Source organism: Ammodytes marinus, assembly GCF_949987685.1.
Source record: "Ammodytes marinus genome assembly, chromosome: 4".
Classification (NCBI taxonomy): Eukaryota; Metazoa; Chordata; class Actinopteri; order Uranoscopiformes; family Ammodytidae; genus Ammodytes; species Ammodytes marinus.
Window position 1 is genome coordinate 18400416 of NC_137233.1, and position 16420 is coordinate 18416835.

A 16420-nucleotide genomic window follows, 5' to 3' on the forward strand; every position below is an offset into this window, starting at 1 on the left:
CCCTGCAGGCAAAAATATAACTTTTTGAAAGCACTGGTCAATTGTGAGATTTTGGTCAATTTCGCTTCCATAACATGTCTTCTTTCATACAGGTATAAATAAAAGGTCCAAAATCCAAATGTAGGTGTTCATTATGCTAAACTTTGTCTGTTTGCCTCTGTATATTTCCACTATACATCCATCTTTAATGGCCATTATCTCATACATTTTCAATACTCAAAAATCAAAAATCTCAACTTCTAAAGCAACATTCTTAGCACTATTCTGAAGGTTATACAACATGAATTGTTCACATGTTGTTTATTGTCTGATTTGTGATCAAATGCATTTTTAAGACCTGTACATAGTCATTTTATTTATTTATAAAAACGATTCTGTATCTAAAATCTGCTCTGTAAACACTTTGGACACTTTTAATGTTGTGAAAATTAAAAAGAAACTTTTAGCTCTGGCTTTATCCAACAAGATTTGTGGTTTTTAAAGAGATGCAAAATGACGTATAATAAGTAAGATATTGCCGCATTGTCATATTTATTAAAACATTTCTGAAAAGAAAATAGGAATTTACTGTTGTTCATTTAAAGTAATAAGATAACCCAATTGATCTGCCAGGCCAGAGGTTCAGGGTCAGTTACAAAATGGGTTCCTTGGAGCTAGAGCTAGAGGGGAAAAATAAATAAATGCCACTTCTATATAACCAAGGTACTGCAAAACACAATTGACAACACGACAGATTCTATTGTGCAGTTCTAGAAATCCGTTAAAGGACTCACACGAATCCTAAAATGCTCCAGTTGTGTGTGTATAATGTTTTCCTTTCACCATATAAGTCCTTAAACAGTCAAATTCTAGATCAGTATAATAAATCCAATTTACTTTTTCACGCACATTCGTCACAAATCTGGCATCAATGCTGTTCTAATCCGTATCCGGATTTAAAGTGACATATCCATGTAAGTAGTTAATTCCGGTAAAGTTCATGTATGGATTTTGCAACAGAACAGAGACTCAAGTTTATTGTTTGGCCCTGCTGTCAGTCCCCACAAATCCCAGAGGCTTAATTAAGCAGAGTGTTGAGAGAAGTTTATCGGAGTGAATTATTGATTCAGAATGATCCGCCTCATATCCACACACTGTCTACTGTAAGGCAAGTGGGCTGACAAGCAGTAATTAACTGTATCGATGAGAGATTATGAAACAAGAGCTTGGGGATATACTGTATATCAACTCATATTTCTTTCTTTCTGTTTCAAAAAGACTGACTTATCTATTAAAACAACATGTGTAGCTTTTAACAGGAGTCACACTGCAGACCACATTCTTTCTCTCTCTCTCTCTCTCTCTCTCTCTCTCTCTCTCTCTCTCTCTCTCTATCCTCCCTCTCCTCTCTGTTGTTACCATGGAAACCTGCTAGTAGATGGAGGGGGGGGGGATGTGAGGAAGTGGAAGAGCCAGAGCAGGACAAGTGGGCCAGTCTGACCATGCAGACTGGCCCTCTGGGAGAACTGGGAAAACCTGCACTGTGAACCCAGCAAACGGATCCCACTCCAGTCACAGCTTTCTGCTGCTCTGCCTTTCTAAACACGTCCCAAACACAACGGTAAACTGGAGGGTACAAGACTTTTGTTTCAAACCACTTCTGTGTTTAGACGCAACTGCTGTAATCTTTTAATCTTTTTGCTTCTTTTTCTATTCTTACTTGTCCAGTGGCGGTTTGATATAGAATAATGTGCTTCGATGTTTGCTTCTGGTGCAAACACTGCAGTCTTTTAAAAATAAATGAGATGAGACACGATGCATTACACTGGAGGAACCATCAGTGACACTTAAAACGCTTTTTTTTCCTTTTTTCTCTCCACACAGAATACTGTATGTGTGTGGATGTCTGACTTTTCATTTGATCCCTCTGCGGCTTGTCAACAAGTGAAAGCCCCCCTACAAACAGCCTGCGCATATGGGCCAAGCTGCTCCTCGCACACAAAAGACTACAATTGTGTGAAACAAGATTATTTGACTGTTTGGGGGAATGCATTCTGGCTGCAGAGAGTGTCATACACAAGTCATAAATGCCCAAACGTTTTGAAAGAAACGACAATGATTTGGCCCAGACTGCAGGCCATTAAAGGTGAAGTAAGCGGTTTATTTCTGTTAATATAAGTGTTAAATCGCTCTTTATTCATACAGTGGTCACATTCATAATGTGCGCGTTTCATAAAGCCGATTTCTCAGTCAGCTGCTCTGCATTTAATCGGCAAATAAGCTTTTCGGGGGATCCCGAAATTAATATCCAATCACAAGAGAAAACGCTACAAACCGACACCCGTCTCACTCACGGTCTCATTGCCGGTGCACGCCAGAGCGACAGATGGGTGAATGTTTATGCGCCTAGCCTACTATGGTGGAGCAGGTAAAAATCCTTCCTCTGTTTTGATGGTTTTTATCATGTTTTATCACACTTATGGATCTGAGAAGATGCTAGATAACTCGCTGCTCGATGACCGCAGTGCATTAATGTGGTGACGTAGGGACGAGCGAGGGGACTGCTAACTGCAGTAACTGACTGGAAGTTAGCTAAAAGAACCATTCCGCTTACAGCACCTTTAACTGACTAAATGTGTTTGTTTTGAATAGAATTATGCAGTGAAGAAAATGTGCGGTCTAACACTGGTAAAGCACTTAAGCACACAGCCCCCAAGAGAGAATGGTGACAAAAGGATTTCTGACATGTTGGCAGTCTCTCTCTCCTCCACTTTCTTGCATTCCCAACGGAGGCTTCCATCTCACCAGTGGACTCCATTTCTCTCTCTGTCCTTGTTCACTAAACTCAAGTATCCAACCAATTACGATAGTGTACACTGTACACCTTCCTTTTGAAACACTTCATAATAAGTATTCCATCAAAGCAAAGCCACAATAAGATAAGATCGGTACAACTCTAGGGAAAATGCATTGAATTGTATCCTTACTTTCAAGCACTTAATTTGAAAATCTTACTCTTTTGGAAATGCAGCAATTTGCCTTTTTTTGCCAAAACTTAGATGAAAAGATTGATATTGATTGAAGGCAACTGAAATGATTTCCTGCAATGTCAAACTACTCCTCCAATAAATGTGGACTTATTCAGGCGGTTACAAGACTGGTTATAATAATTTATTGCTGTGGGTTTTTTCTCAAACCCATGACGCTTCTTGACTAAATGTTGCATAGCTGAAGAGTATACAGTAACTCAGTTTACAGCTCGTATTCCAGTTCAGTGTAATGCAATCCCCCAATACTGTGTGTGCATGTGTAAATGACAGATGAGGAGTGTAATATTAACACTTTCGATGCAATATCCCACCCAGGATTCTGTGTACACGTTAACTTCAAAGAAAACACCGATGCCTCTCATTTGCTTCTCTCCTCCTATGCAGCCATATCTGTTTCCCTCTTCACCAGATGGCCTTTTTAATTCAAGCACTTGCAGCCTGCCAGTGCCAACCCCTTACACTCTTCAAACCAGATTGAGTGAAGGAATGAGAGGAGTGGATGGGAGATGGGATAAAATACAAGAAAAAATAGCAGATGCATTCAAGCAAAAAAATGGAGGGTGGTGGGCAGGGGGTGTATAGAGGGATATAGGTGGGGTTTGAGTTTGATATTTTTTTATGACAGTCATTTGCCCTAGGAGTGGAGTGCAGCATTAATATGGTAATATCCCCCCAGGCAATAGCGAGTGTTGAAGTGTGGAGGTCATCTACTGTATATGCAGCCTGGGTGAGCAGGTTGGAGATCCCCAGTGGAATGACTTTGAGGATGGTTAAGAAGTAGCAAAAGGTAATGGGAGTCAGGCTTCCCTAAAATCACATTTCCCACTGACAAAGAGAATGGGCCTGCGTGGGGGAAGACTGAAAAGGGTCTGCTGCTAATGGGAAATAAGAAGACACAGACGCACACACAATTATGCACACGCACACACACACACACACACACACATAGTGAAAAAAATGCATGAGGGTCAAGTTCTTCAGGCACCTGTGACAAATTAAACTGATGGTTTGCTGTTGACTATTTTGATACATAAAGGAAAAGGCTGGGGATATGAGGTATTTTCATAAGTGGCAACAACAAAAACCAATAATGAATTGTTGCAACTCAAAAGTCTAAAAAGAACACTGGGTCTCACTGGGTGACATATTCCCCTCATCACTATGATTCCACAAACACATCCTTCTGCTGTAAATACTCACTAGAGCACCGAAATGTACATTTATTAATCCACGGCAAGAAATATTATATGATTTAAATTCCCTAGCGAATGCACAATTCCTTCCTGTTTGAGAGATTTTGGCTAAAAACTACAATTCCCAAATTATTTAACCATCCTTGATAAATTGCTTGAATTGACAACAGCAATATTCCTGTTCTGTTTTGACCCTGCTTCAATACACTGATTAGGTGGATCAACTAATCAGTGTGCTGGGTGTGTATGTCTGTAAGAATCAATTGAATTCAATTCTTGAGATTTTGGAGTTGTTCGTGTAGGCTCTTCTGCAGGTGTCTATGACCTACAGTTAGCCATAGCACCCTGTATCTTTGCAGAAGCATTATTCCAGATTTAAATGTTTGATTTCCTGTTTTCCAATTTAACAAATAAAGACCATTTCGAAAAAATAAACTCTTCGATTCTCTTTGCACATCAGGCCATACATGCAACAATGGAACTGTGGGTAGATTTCCATTTAGATGACTGCAGACACATAGAGGAAGGCCATATTAAGTTTCTTTAATCTGACCGTCTAGGTGTCCTTTTTTGGATACTACATGTATTCCATCCTGCATACATGCACCAATCAGTTCTACCAACAATGTCATTTGAGAAAACATGGCTACTTAAATGTGCTTAAACTTAATGTTTGTGATGGAACTTTACTCAGAAGCAGCAAATGATTTGATTCCGGTTCAACTAATGCTGCAAGGAAGATTGACTGGATCCATGATAACCACTGAAGTTAGAAAAGTAAAACAATTAAATGTTTCCAAAAAATACAAGCACCGACCTTTTCTGATAAGGTCATTAGCAATTACCGGGTTAGGAGGAGGTCCTGTCACAGCCCTTTAGGAAGCAGTCACCGCAATTAAGAAGACATGTATTGATTCAGAGGTTAGGCGTGTGCATCACTGGAACAGTTTACTGTGTACGTTTACCTTGAGACCGTCAACAAATGGAAAACAAACCTAAAGGGGTAAAGGTTATGGACTGGCCAAGCATGTCTCCAGTCTTAAACCCTATTGAGCATCTTTGGGGCATCCTCAAACGGGAGATGGAGGAGCGCAAGGACTCTAATATCCACCAGCTCCTTGATGTCGTCATGAATGGGTAGAAGAGGATTCCAGTTGCAACCTGTGAAGCTCTAGTGAACTACATGCCCAAGAGGGTTAAGGCTGTTGAGAGAAGTTTATCGGAGTGAATTATTGATTCAGAATGATCCGCCTCATATCCACACACTGTCTACTGTAAGGCAAGTGGGCTGACAAGCAGTAATTAACTGTATCGATGAGAGATTATGAAACAAGAGCTTGGGGATATACTGTATATCAACTCATATTTCTTTCTTTCTGTTTCAAAAAGACTGACTTATCTATTAAAACAACATGTGTAGCTTTTAACAGGAGTCACACTGCAGACCACATTCTTTCTCTCTCTCTCTCTCTCTCTCTCTCTCTCTCTCTCTCTCTCTCTCTCTCTATCCTCCCTCTCCTCTCTGTTGTTACCATGGAAACCTGCTAGTAGATGGAGGGGGGGGGGATGTGAGGAAGTGGAAGAGCCAGAGCAGGACAAGTGGGCCAGTCTGACCATGCAGACTGGCCCTCTGGGAGAACTGGGAAAACCTGCACTGTGAACCCAGCAAACGGATCCCACTCCAGTCACAGCTTTCTGCTGCTCTGCCTTTCTAAACACGTCCCAAACACAACGGTAAACTGGAGGGTACAAGACTTTTGTTTCAAACCACTTCTGTGTTTAGACGCAACTGCTGTAATCTTTTAATCTTTTTGCTTCTTTTTCTATTCTTACTTGTCCAGTGGCGGTTTGATATAGAATAATGTGCTTCGATGTTTGCTTCTGGTGCAAACACTGCAGTCTTTTAAAAATAAATGAGATGAGACACGATGCATTACACTGGAGGAACCATCAGTGACACTTAAAACGCTTTTTTTTCCTTTTTTCTCTCCACACAGAATACTGTATGTGTGTGGATGTCTGACTTTTCATTTGATCCCTCTGCGGCTTGTCAACAAGTGAAAGCCCCCCTACAAACAGCCTGCGCATATGGGCCAAGCTGCTCCTCGCACACAAAAGACTACAATTGTGTGAAACAAGATTATTTGACTGTTTGGGGGAATGCATTCTGGCTGCAGAGAGTGTCATACACAAGTCATAAATGCCCAAACGTTTTGAAAGAAACGACAATGATTTGGCCCAGACTGCAGGCCATTAAAGGTGAAGTAAGCGGTTTATTTCTGTTAATATAAGTGTTAAATCGCTCTTTATTCATACAGTGGTCACATTCATAATGTGCGCGTTTCATAAAGCCGATTTCTCAGTCAGCTGCTCTGCATTTAATCGGCAAATAAGCTTTTCGGGGGATCCCGAAATTAATATCCAATCACAAGAGAAAACGCTACAAACCGACACCCGTCTCACTCACGGTCTCATTGCCGGTGCACGCCAGAGCGACAGATGGGTGAATGTTTATGCGCCTAGCCTACTATGGTGGAGCAGGTAAAAATCCTTCCTCTGTTTTGATGGTTTTTATCATGTTTTATCACACTTATGGATCTGAGAAGATGCTAGATAACTCGCTGCTCGATGACCGCAGTGCATTAATGTGGTGACGTAGGGACGAGCGAGGGGACTGCTAACTGCAGTAACTGACTGGAAGTTAGCTAAAAGAACCATTCCGCTTACAGCACCTTTAACTGACTAAATGTGTTTGTTTTGAATAGAATTATGCAGTGAAGAAAATGTGCGGTCTAACACTGGTAAAGCACTTAAGCACACAGCCCCCAAGAGAGAATGGTGACAAAAGGATTTCTGACATGTTGGCAGTCTCTCTCTCCTCCACTTTCTTGCATTCCCAACGGAGGCTTCCATCTCACCAGTGGACTCCATTTCTCTCTCTGTCCTTGTTCACTAAACTCAAGTATCCAACCAATTACGATAGTGTACACTGTACACCTTCCTTTTGAAACACTTCATAATAAGTATTCCATCAAAGCAAAGCCACAATAAGATAAGATCGGTACAACTCTAGGGAAAATGCATTGAATTGTATCCTTACTTTCAAGCACTTAATTTGAAAATCTTACTCTTTTGGAAATGCAGCAATTTGCCTTTTTTTGCCAAAACTTAGATGAAAAGATTGATATTGATTGAAGGCAACTGAAATGATTTCCTGCAATGTCAAACTACTCCTCCAATAAATGTGGACTTATTCAGGCGGTTACAAGACTGGTTATAATAATTTATTGCTGTGGGTTTTTTCTCAAACCCATGACGCTTCTTGACTAAATGTTGCATAGCTGAAGAGTATACAGTAACTCAGTTTACAGCTCGTATTCCAGTTCAGTGTAATGCAATCCCCCAATACTGTGTGTGCATGTGTAAATGACAGATGAGGAGTGTAATATTAACACTTTCGATGCAATATCCCACCCAGGATTCTGTGTACACGTTAACTTCAAAGAAAACACCGATGCCTCTCATTTGCTTCTCTCCTCCTATGCAGCCATATCTGTTTCCCTCTTCACCAGATGGCCTTTTTAATTCAAGCACTTGCAGCCTGCCAGTGCCAACCCCTTACACTCTTCAAACCAGATTGAGTGAAGGAATGAGAGGAGTGGATGGGAGATGGGATAAAATACAAGAAAAAATAGCAGATGCATTCAAGCAAAAAAATGGAGGGTGGTGGGCAGGGGGTGTATAGAGGGATATAGGTGGGGTTTGAGTTTGATATTTTTTTATGACAGTCATTTGCCCTAGGAGTGGAGTGCAGCATTAATATGGTAATATCCCCCCAGGCAATAGCGAGTGTTGAAGTGTGGAGGTCATCTACTGTATATGCAGCCTGGGTGAGCAGGTTGGAGATCCCCAGTGGAATGACTTTGAGGATGGTTAAGAAGTAGCAAAAGGTAATGGGAGTCAGGCTTCCCTAAAATCACATTTCCCACTGACAAAGAGAATGGGCCTGCGTGGGGGAAGACTGAAAAGGGTCTGCTGCTAATGGGAAATAAGAAGACACAGACGCACACACAATTATGCACACGCACACACACACACACACACACACATAGTGAAAAAAATGCATGAGGGTCAAGTTCTTCAGGCACCTGTGACAAATTAAACTGATGGTTTGCTGTTGACTATTTTGATACATAAAGGAAAAGGCTGGGGATATGAGGTATTTTCATAAGTGGCAACAACAAAAACCAATAATGAATTGTTGCAACTCAAAAGTCTAAAAAGAACACTGGGTCTCACTGGGTGACATATTCCCCTCATCACTATGATTCCACAAACACATCCTTCTGCTGTAAATACTCACTAGAGCACCGAAATGTACATTTATTAATCCACGGCAAGAAATATTATATGATTTAAATTCCCTAGCGAATGCACAATTCCTTCCTGTTTGAGAGATTTTGGCTAAAAACTACAATTCCCAAATTATTTAACCATCCTTGATAAATTGCTTGAATTGACAACAGCAATATTCCTGTTCTGTTTTGACCCTGCTTCAATACACTGATTAGGTGGATCAACTAATCAGTGTGCTGGGTGTGTATGTCTGTAAGAATCAATTGAATTCAATTCTTGAGATTTTGGAGTTGTTCGTGTAGGCTCTTCTGCAGGTGTCTATGACCTACAGTTAGCCATAGCACCCTGTATCTTTGCAGAAGCATTATTCCAGATTTAAATGTTTGATTTCCTGTTTTCCAATTTAACAAATAAAGACCATTTCGAAAAAATAAACTCTTCGATTCTCTTTGCACATCAGGCCATACATGCAACAATGGAACTGTGGGTAGATTTCCATTTAGATGACTGCAGACACATAGAGGAAGGCCATATTAAGTTTCTTTAATCTGACCGTCTAGGTGTCCTTTTTTGGATACTACATGTATTCCATCCTGCATACATGCACCAATCAGTTCTACCAACAATGTCATTTGAGAAAACATGGCTACTTAAATGTGCTTAAACTTAATGTTTGTGATGGAACTTTACTCAGAAGCAGCAAATGATTTGATTCCGGTTCAACTAATGCTGCAAGGAAGATTGACTGGATCCATGATAACCACTGAAGTTAGAAAAGTAAAACAATTAAATGTTTCCAAAAAATACAAGCACCGACCTTTTCTGATAAGGTCATTAGCAATTACCGGGTTAGGAGGAGGTCCTGTCACAGCCCTTTAGGAAGCAGTCACCGCAATTAAGAAGACATGTATTGATTCAGAGGTTAGGCGTGTGCATCACTGGAACAGTTTACTGTGTACGTTTACCTTGAGACCGTCAACAAATGGAAAACAAACCTAAAGTGTTCAGTTCCTGATTATCATACGATCCATCTTATTCTAGGTATGGCTTTATGTCTTTTTTAACACACAACTTGCTCCATCTGCCCATCCATCTCCTCCTCTCCTCCTGTGACGGGGGAATCCCCTTGCATGTCTTCCAAAGGCCTGGCGCCTCCCAGGAGCCCCATTCTACCTCCCTCATCAAACATTCATCCTCTCTCTTTCTCTCTCTTCCGAGATCATTACCGCCAGGTCTATGATTGGCCCGGAACAGGTTGATGGATGTATTGTATATGGTGCCTTTGTTTCCGATGTTTTTTATTGTATCTTTGCATTATTCATCCTCACACAACCCACACTGTTAAAAAATAAAGTGTTCCTGAAACAACATGGTTTTCTTTTGGGCTGGTGCTGGGGGGTCATTAGGGTTCCTGGGTTGGCCACAATTTGTGATAGTGACTGAATTAAATTCTTAAATTTGATGAGAGTTTTTGTTGTTAGTTTATTAAATTGCATCCTTTATATTACATTGTAGTATCCCTGAGCAGAAACAATTGTTTTTTAATGCATGCTTTAACCTCTTTTATTTTAGTTTGTGCCCTCGGCCAAATAACAGACTTCTGCACTCAGACTGAGTTTTGATATTCTTTAAGAATGCCATCATTTAATGTTACACACGGGGGGTTTCCATCTAAATTTCAAAGGGATGTTGTATTACCTTCCTTGTTTTCCTTAAAATTATTACATCATTTTAATTTAACTATCCACGACTTTTATGTTTCATGTATTGTGTTTATATTATCCTTTTTTCACATCTTTGCTGTTTGTTAAATAATGTAGTCTAACCCTTAAAGGCCCCTTAAGAGACAATGATGAGACAATCTCAATCAATAAAATCACTTAAACTGAGCTGCTCACAATTTAAAGATAATCTATGAAAAACAATTGCAATGAGATATTTCTTAATTTTTCACACTCATCATTAAAATCAGCATCAATGATGAGTCTCAAAACACTCACACTTGATCCCCTCAGGAGGGCTTACAGGTTCCCATCAACAGTAGATCAGCTGCCACCACTGTCGAAGGTTCAAGACACTTTCATTTAACAGAACATTAGTAGAATAATAACATCATATTACATTACATTTAGCTGACACTTTTATTCAAATTGAATTTCAACTCGAGGAAGGCAGACCAGCATGATCTCGCGAGCTTCACTTTTGTTTCCCCCCCGCAGATAAGTCTGGACTCTCAGCGATGTCAGTGGGTAAGGGCCAGTACAAAAAAGGACCAATCTGTCCTGTGTTCCTACTGCTGTTCATCCCTTAGTAGTGGAAGAGAGCTCATGATTGGTTCATGTAGTCGTTGACCACAACGAGCGGCAGCAGTAACTGCCCTTATGGCTGTGTTAATAATTTCATGAGACTACTTGAACCAATCAGGGGCTGCACTCCACTAAGGGACAAACAGCAGTCAGAACGCGAGCCTTGATATACTGCCCATCCCCACTGAGATCGGTGAAAGTCCATTAAGGATTAGGCAAGGAGGGCTTGGGTTCCAGGGACTTGACGGGCATTATCAAGCAACTGAAATCTAAGAAAGACACACTATCTTTGTGCCCAATATATTAATGGCAAATTCCTGAAGTAGAGAGCACACGGTTAATCAACAGATGTACATATGCTCCGTAGTCATTTTGAATGACTCTACTCTTCTGATCCCTACTAATCCCCTTACTGTTACTGAAGTCAGGATTTATTTGAGTTAGAGTAGCAAGCGCAAGAAATCAGCAACAGTTCATTATTACTCACAGCTGAAAGTATTGATGCAGCTGACCTAGGACTCACCTAGGAACCTCTTGCACATAAACAAAGAATGTCAATTAGGAGCGAGGCATTTGCAGTCAGTGCAGCCGTTCATTTAAATCAGAGTCATGCAAACATCATTAATCAATTAGAAGCTTCTCTGTGCTTTCACTTACAGTATCTCACAAAAGTGAGTACACCCCTCACATTTCTTCACATTTTTCTTTATATCTTTCCATGGGACAACACTGAAGAAATGACACTTTGATACAATGTCAAGTAGTCAGTGTATAGCTTGTATAACAGTGTAAATTTACTGTCCCCTCAAAATAACTCGACACACAGCCATTAATGTCTAAACTGCTGGCAACAAAAGTGAGTACACCCCTTAGAAAAAATTTACAAATCGGGCCCAAAGTGTAAATATTTTGTGTGGCCACCATTATTTTCCAGCACTGCCTTAACCCTCTTGGGCATGTAGTTCACTAGAGCTTCACAGGTTGCAACTGGAACCCTCTTCCACCCATTTATGACAGCATCAAGGAGCTGGTGGATATTAAAGACCTTGCGCTCCTACACCTTCTGTTTGAGGATGCCCCAAAGATGCTCAATAGGGTTTAGGTCTGGAGACATGCTTGGCCAGGCCATAACCTTTACCCTCAGCTTTTTTAGCAAGCCACTGGTCGTCTTGGAGGTGTGTTTGGGGTCGTTATCATGTTGCAATACCACCCTGCGGCCCAGTTTACGAAGGTTGAGTGCACGTGGTCAGCGTCGTACACAGAGGTTGGCTTTGGAAAATAGACGTATGAGTGCTGCCAGCATTGCTGAAGGGCTTGAAAGGGTGAGGGGTCAACCTGTCAGTGCTCAGACCATACGCCGCACTCTGCATCATACTGGTCTGCATGGCTGTCATCCCAGAAGGAAGCCTATTCTAAAGATGATGCACAAGAAACCCCACAAAAAGTTTGCTGAAGACAAACAGACTACGGACATGGATTACTGCAACCATGTCCTGTGGTCTGATGAGACCAAAATACATTTATTTGGTTCAGATGGTGTTAAGAGTGTGGAGCGGCAACCAGGTGAGGAGTACAAAGACAAGTGTGTCTTGCCTAGAGTCAAGCATGGTGGTTGGAGTGTCATGGTCTGGGGCTGCATGAGTGCTGCCAGCACTGGGGATCTACAGTTCATTGAATTATAGCATGTACTGTGACATACTGAAGCAGAGCATGATCCCCTCCCTTCATAAACTGGGCCGCAGGGCAGTACTGCAACATGATAACGACCCCAAACACACCTCCGAACGACCACTGGCTTGCTAAAGAAGCTGAGGGTAAAGGTTATGGACTGGCCAAGCATGTCTCCAGTCTTAAACCCTATTGAGCATCTTTGGGGCATCCTCAAACGGGAGATGGAGGAGCGCAAGGACTCTAATATCCACCAGCTCCTTGATGTCGTCATGAATGGGTAGAAGAGGATTCCAGTTGCAACCTGTGAAGCTCTAGTGAACTACATGCCCAAGAGGGTTAAGGCTGTGATAGAAAATAATGATGGCAAAACAAAATATTGACACTTTAGGCCCAATTTGGACATTTTTTATTAGGGGTGTACTCACTTTTGTTGCCAACAGTTTAGACATTAATGGATGTGTGTCGAGTTATTTTGAGGGGACAGTAAATTTACACTGTTATACAAGCTGTACACTGACTACTTGACATTGTATCAAAGTGTCATTTATTCAGTGTTGTCGCATGGAAAGATATAATGAAATATTTGAAGAAATGTGAGGGGTGTACTCACTTTTGTGAGATACTGTAAGTCCAAGCTTTACATCTTTCTACTTGAGCAGAAATATTCCTCAGCTGTTTTTCTTAGTTCAGTGTGTCATCTTATCTAACCATGATTTTAGCAGGACTGCATCATCAGCAAATGGTAAACGCACTCCTCAGACTCACTGAATGTGTATGTTATAGCGCTGAAATGAAAATTGTTGGATAAAATACGGACAGCATATTATTAAAACATACACACTGAAGACGTGTCTATGCATTGTGTGCATCTAAAATTAGGGGCAGGAGTCAGGACTCTGGTCTTTTCTGTTATTTTAAATCTTTCATTGTCACTTCTCCTTTGCCTTTAGGAGGCACACACAACTGTGCCTTGCTTGATAACACTGGTGCGGATGTCAGCTTACAGAATACAAATCCACACATAAATACCTACATTTACAATAGTGCCAAGGGACATTCCATATTTCATTTAACAGATGTTATGGGTATCAGTTGTACGGTATAGACCAGGTTTTATGTGGATGATGCTGGCAGACATCCAAATGCCAATCTCACCTACATGTGTGTGTGTGTGTGTGTGTGTGTGTGTGTGTGTGTGTGTGTGTGTGTGTGTGTGTGTGAGAGAGAGAGAGAGTATGTTAGTACATGACCATAAGGAAGAGAAAGCTATTAAGCTGTCATTTTTGATAGGGACAGTGATTTGATAGGACAAGTGATTCATCGTACAAGACATTAAGCACCGGTAGCTGGTTACTAATTAAACACACAATAATTGTGCGAGTGACGTTAAACAGTGTAGAGACCTGTATTTTGGTGTTTCGTGGTTCTAGATTGCAACGCTCCGTTTTTCTAACCCTCCCACTCCTGAGAATTTGCAGAAGCTATGGTAGACAAGATATTAAACCATACTAAGGAATATTATATTCCATTTCTACCAAGTCTGTTCTGAAAAATGGCAATTCCCTTTACACACTGTGCCTTAAAATTAACAAGGCAGCTATCTCTCACTGAAAACTACAGGCAGCAAGCAGGACAAGGACAAGAACACACACAGTGGTCCTTATGTTTACGTACTGTATGAGTAATGGACAGTCGTTGGAATGAATCACTGAAATCAGTAATGGCTATTCAAACGAAACAATTAGACTTTTTGAAGAGTTTTTAAAGGGGATTGCTGTTATAACACAGTTGCCTTGTGTGTACTAAATAGAATAAGAGTTCAAGTGAACATACAGCAGCTTCTATTGAGAAAAGTTTTTTTTTTTCTCTGTGCAAAATAATGAGTCATGTCTGGTTGTGAAAAACACACTGCTGCTACCACGCTCTGAGATCGTCCAGCACCCGAAAGATTCACCACGAATGGCCAGCCCTCATGTTAAACTTACTGAGTGAGAGTCAGAAACAGGTGAGGGAAACTGCATGACTGGGCCGTGTGGAGGGAGCAGGGGGTCAGCCTCACCCTGCTGCCTGCTGCTGTACTTGTCTGCTTCTGGATTCAGAGAGGATGAGAGCAAGAGCATGGTCTCTCTCCTTCTGTCAACCATGACCTGAATAATTTACAGTAATCAACAATGTTCAGATGTGAGCGCTAGCTTCGCACATCATGACAGCTCCCTCCTAAGCCCTACGGCCAGAGGAACATTTACTAATATGCTGAACTCTATTTTGTGTAAGTCATTCAGAAACACGCTTCCGCCATAATGGTAAATTAAACACTTTACTAATAATTCATTTCGGTTTCTGTATGAATCTGTGTGCTGATGATTGAGCTGATTACGCTGCATTCTCAGGGGGGTTTCTCTTGTGTTTCTATCTGCTGAACATGCGGCACAGATGCCCCCTGGGACTTGAGGATGCCTCCACAGTATACATTTGCTTCCGATAATGACTTTGTCCAGTAATAGCGCTCTTAGGTGTTCATTTATAAACCTCAGACTGTTTGATTTTTTTTTAACTCGTGATATGATCGACTTAGGCTACACACTCTATTGTCAAACACATAGGCTAAGTCCCAACAGTATGATGATGATCGTCACTGATGTGGTCCTATGATTTCGGATTATTATATTTCAAAAGGGAAGAGACATTTTATGAGCAACGGCAGAAGATTCCAACTGTTATAAGAAATTATTTTGACAAAGAAGAAATCCAACGACAAGATGAACCGTGTTTTTTGAAATAAGCTTATTTTCTCCAACCCATTGTGGCAAACGAATTCATTTTCAAGTTTCTATCTACTTTATCGTCAATGTTTCCCACTTTTTTTTAAACACATGTATCCTATGCCAAATGAGCGAGGTGAGAGTCATGTCGGTTGTTGTGTGCTGCACCGCCTGTTTAGTAGTTTTGTCAGTAGCCTCGCACATGTGGAGGGTTGTGCAGCAAGTGGACACGGCTGTAGCCACAGATGTAGTGGTCAACAATAGGGAGCGCGGTGAACTATCAATGAAAGCAATAATAATCTCACAGGGAAATGACAAACTACGCACTGATGTATTCCCTCATCCAATTGTTTTTTTAGATTAGCCTGCTCGAATATGACAATGACTTCGAGGATGTAGGATAGGCTACATCACAATATATATAGCCTACATAATACATAACACATAACAATAAAAAGTAGGGTAACTCTTTAATACTTTTAAAGACTTAGATTACCAGCTCGTAGAAGTTTACAAAAATGCACCTTCAGGCATTCAACGCTCAAATCAGTCGAGACAAAAAACACACACACAAGCTCTTACCTGCGCAGGGTTCCTCAGTTTCCAGCGCTGCCGTGCGATGAATGGATTGTGCAAACCCGACGCATGTCCTTTGCAGCAATAATGATGTTTTAAGACTAAAACCAGCGCGGCTGAACTACAGCGGATCTGGGTGAATGAATGAAGGATGAGAATGCCGCTGCCCGAAGTTTGAACCGCGTGCAGTTGTTGCCTACCGCGCGCCAGGAGCTGCCCGTGGTGCTGAAACAAAAATACACAGGACGACACAACGATCCGTCTGACTCCGAGATCTGTGATCCCGCTGACAGCAGTTCAAAAGTCAAATCTCCTAAACGCGCTTAAAACAAATGGAACTGACGCCCACCGCATTGATCAGGTGGAAAAACACGCGCTTCACTTTCTCTAGCATCAACTGTTAATCTAGAGAAACAAGTGACGTTTAGTTGGGATGCCAGAGGATCTGCTGTAGCGCTCAAAACATCCTGCTATCTGACACAAAGTTTACATTCTACCTGTTACTCGAGTAGGCTGTGCTAAATCTG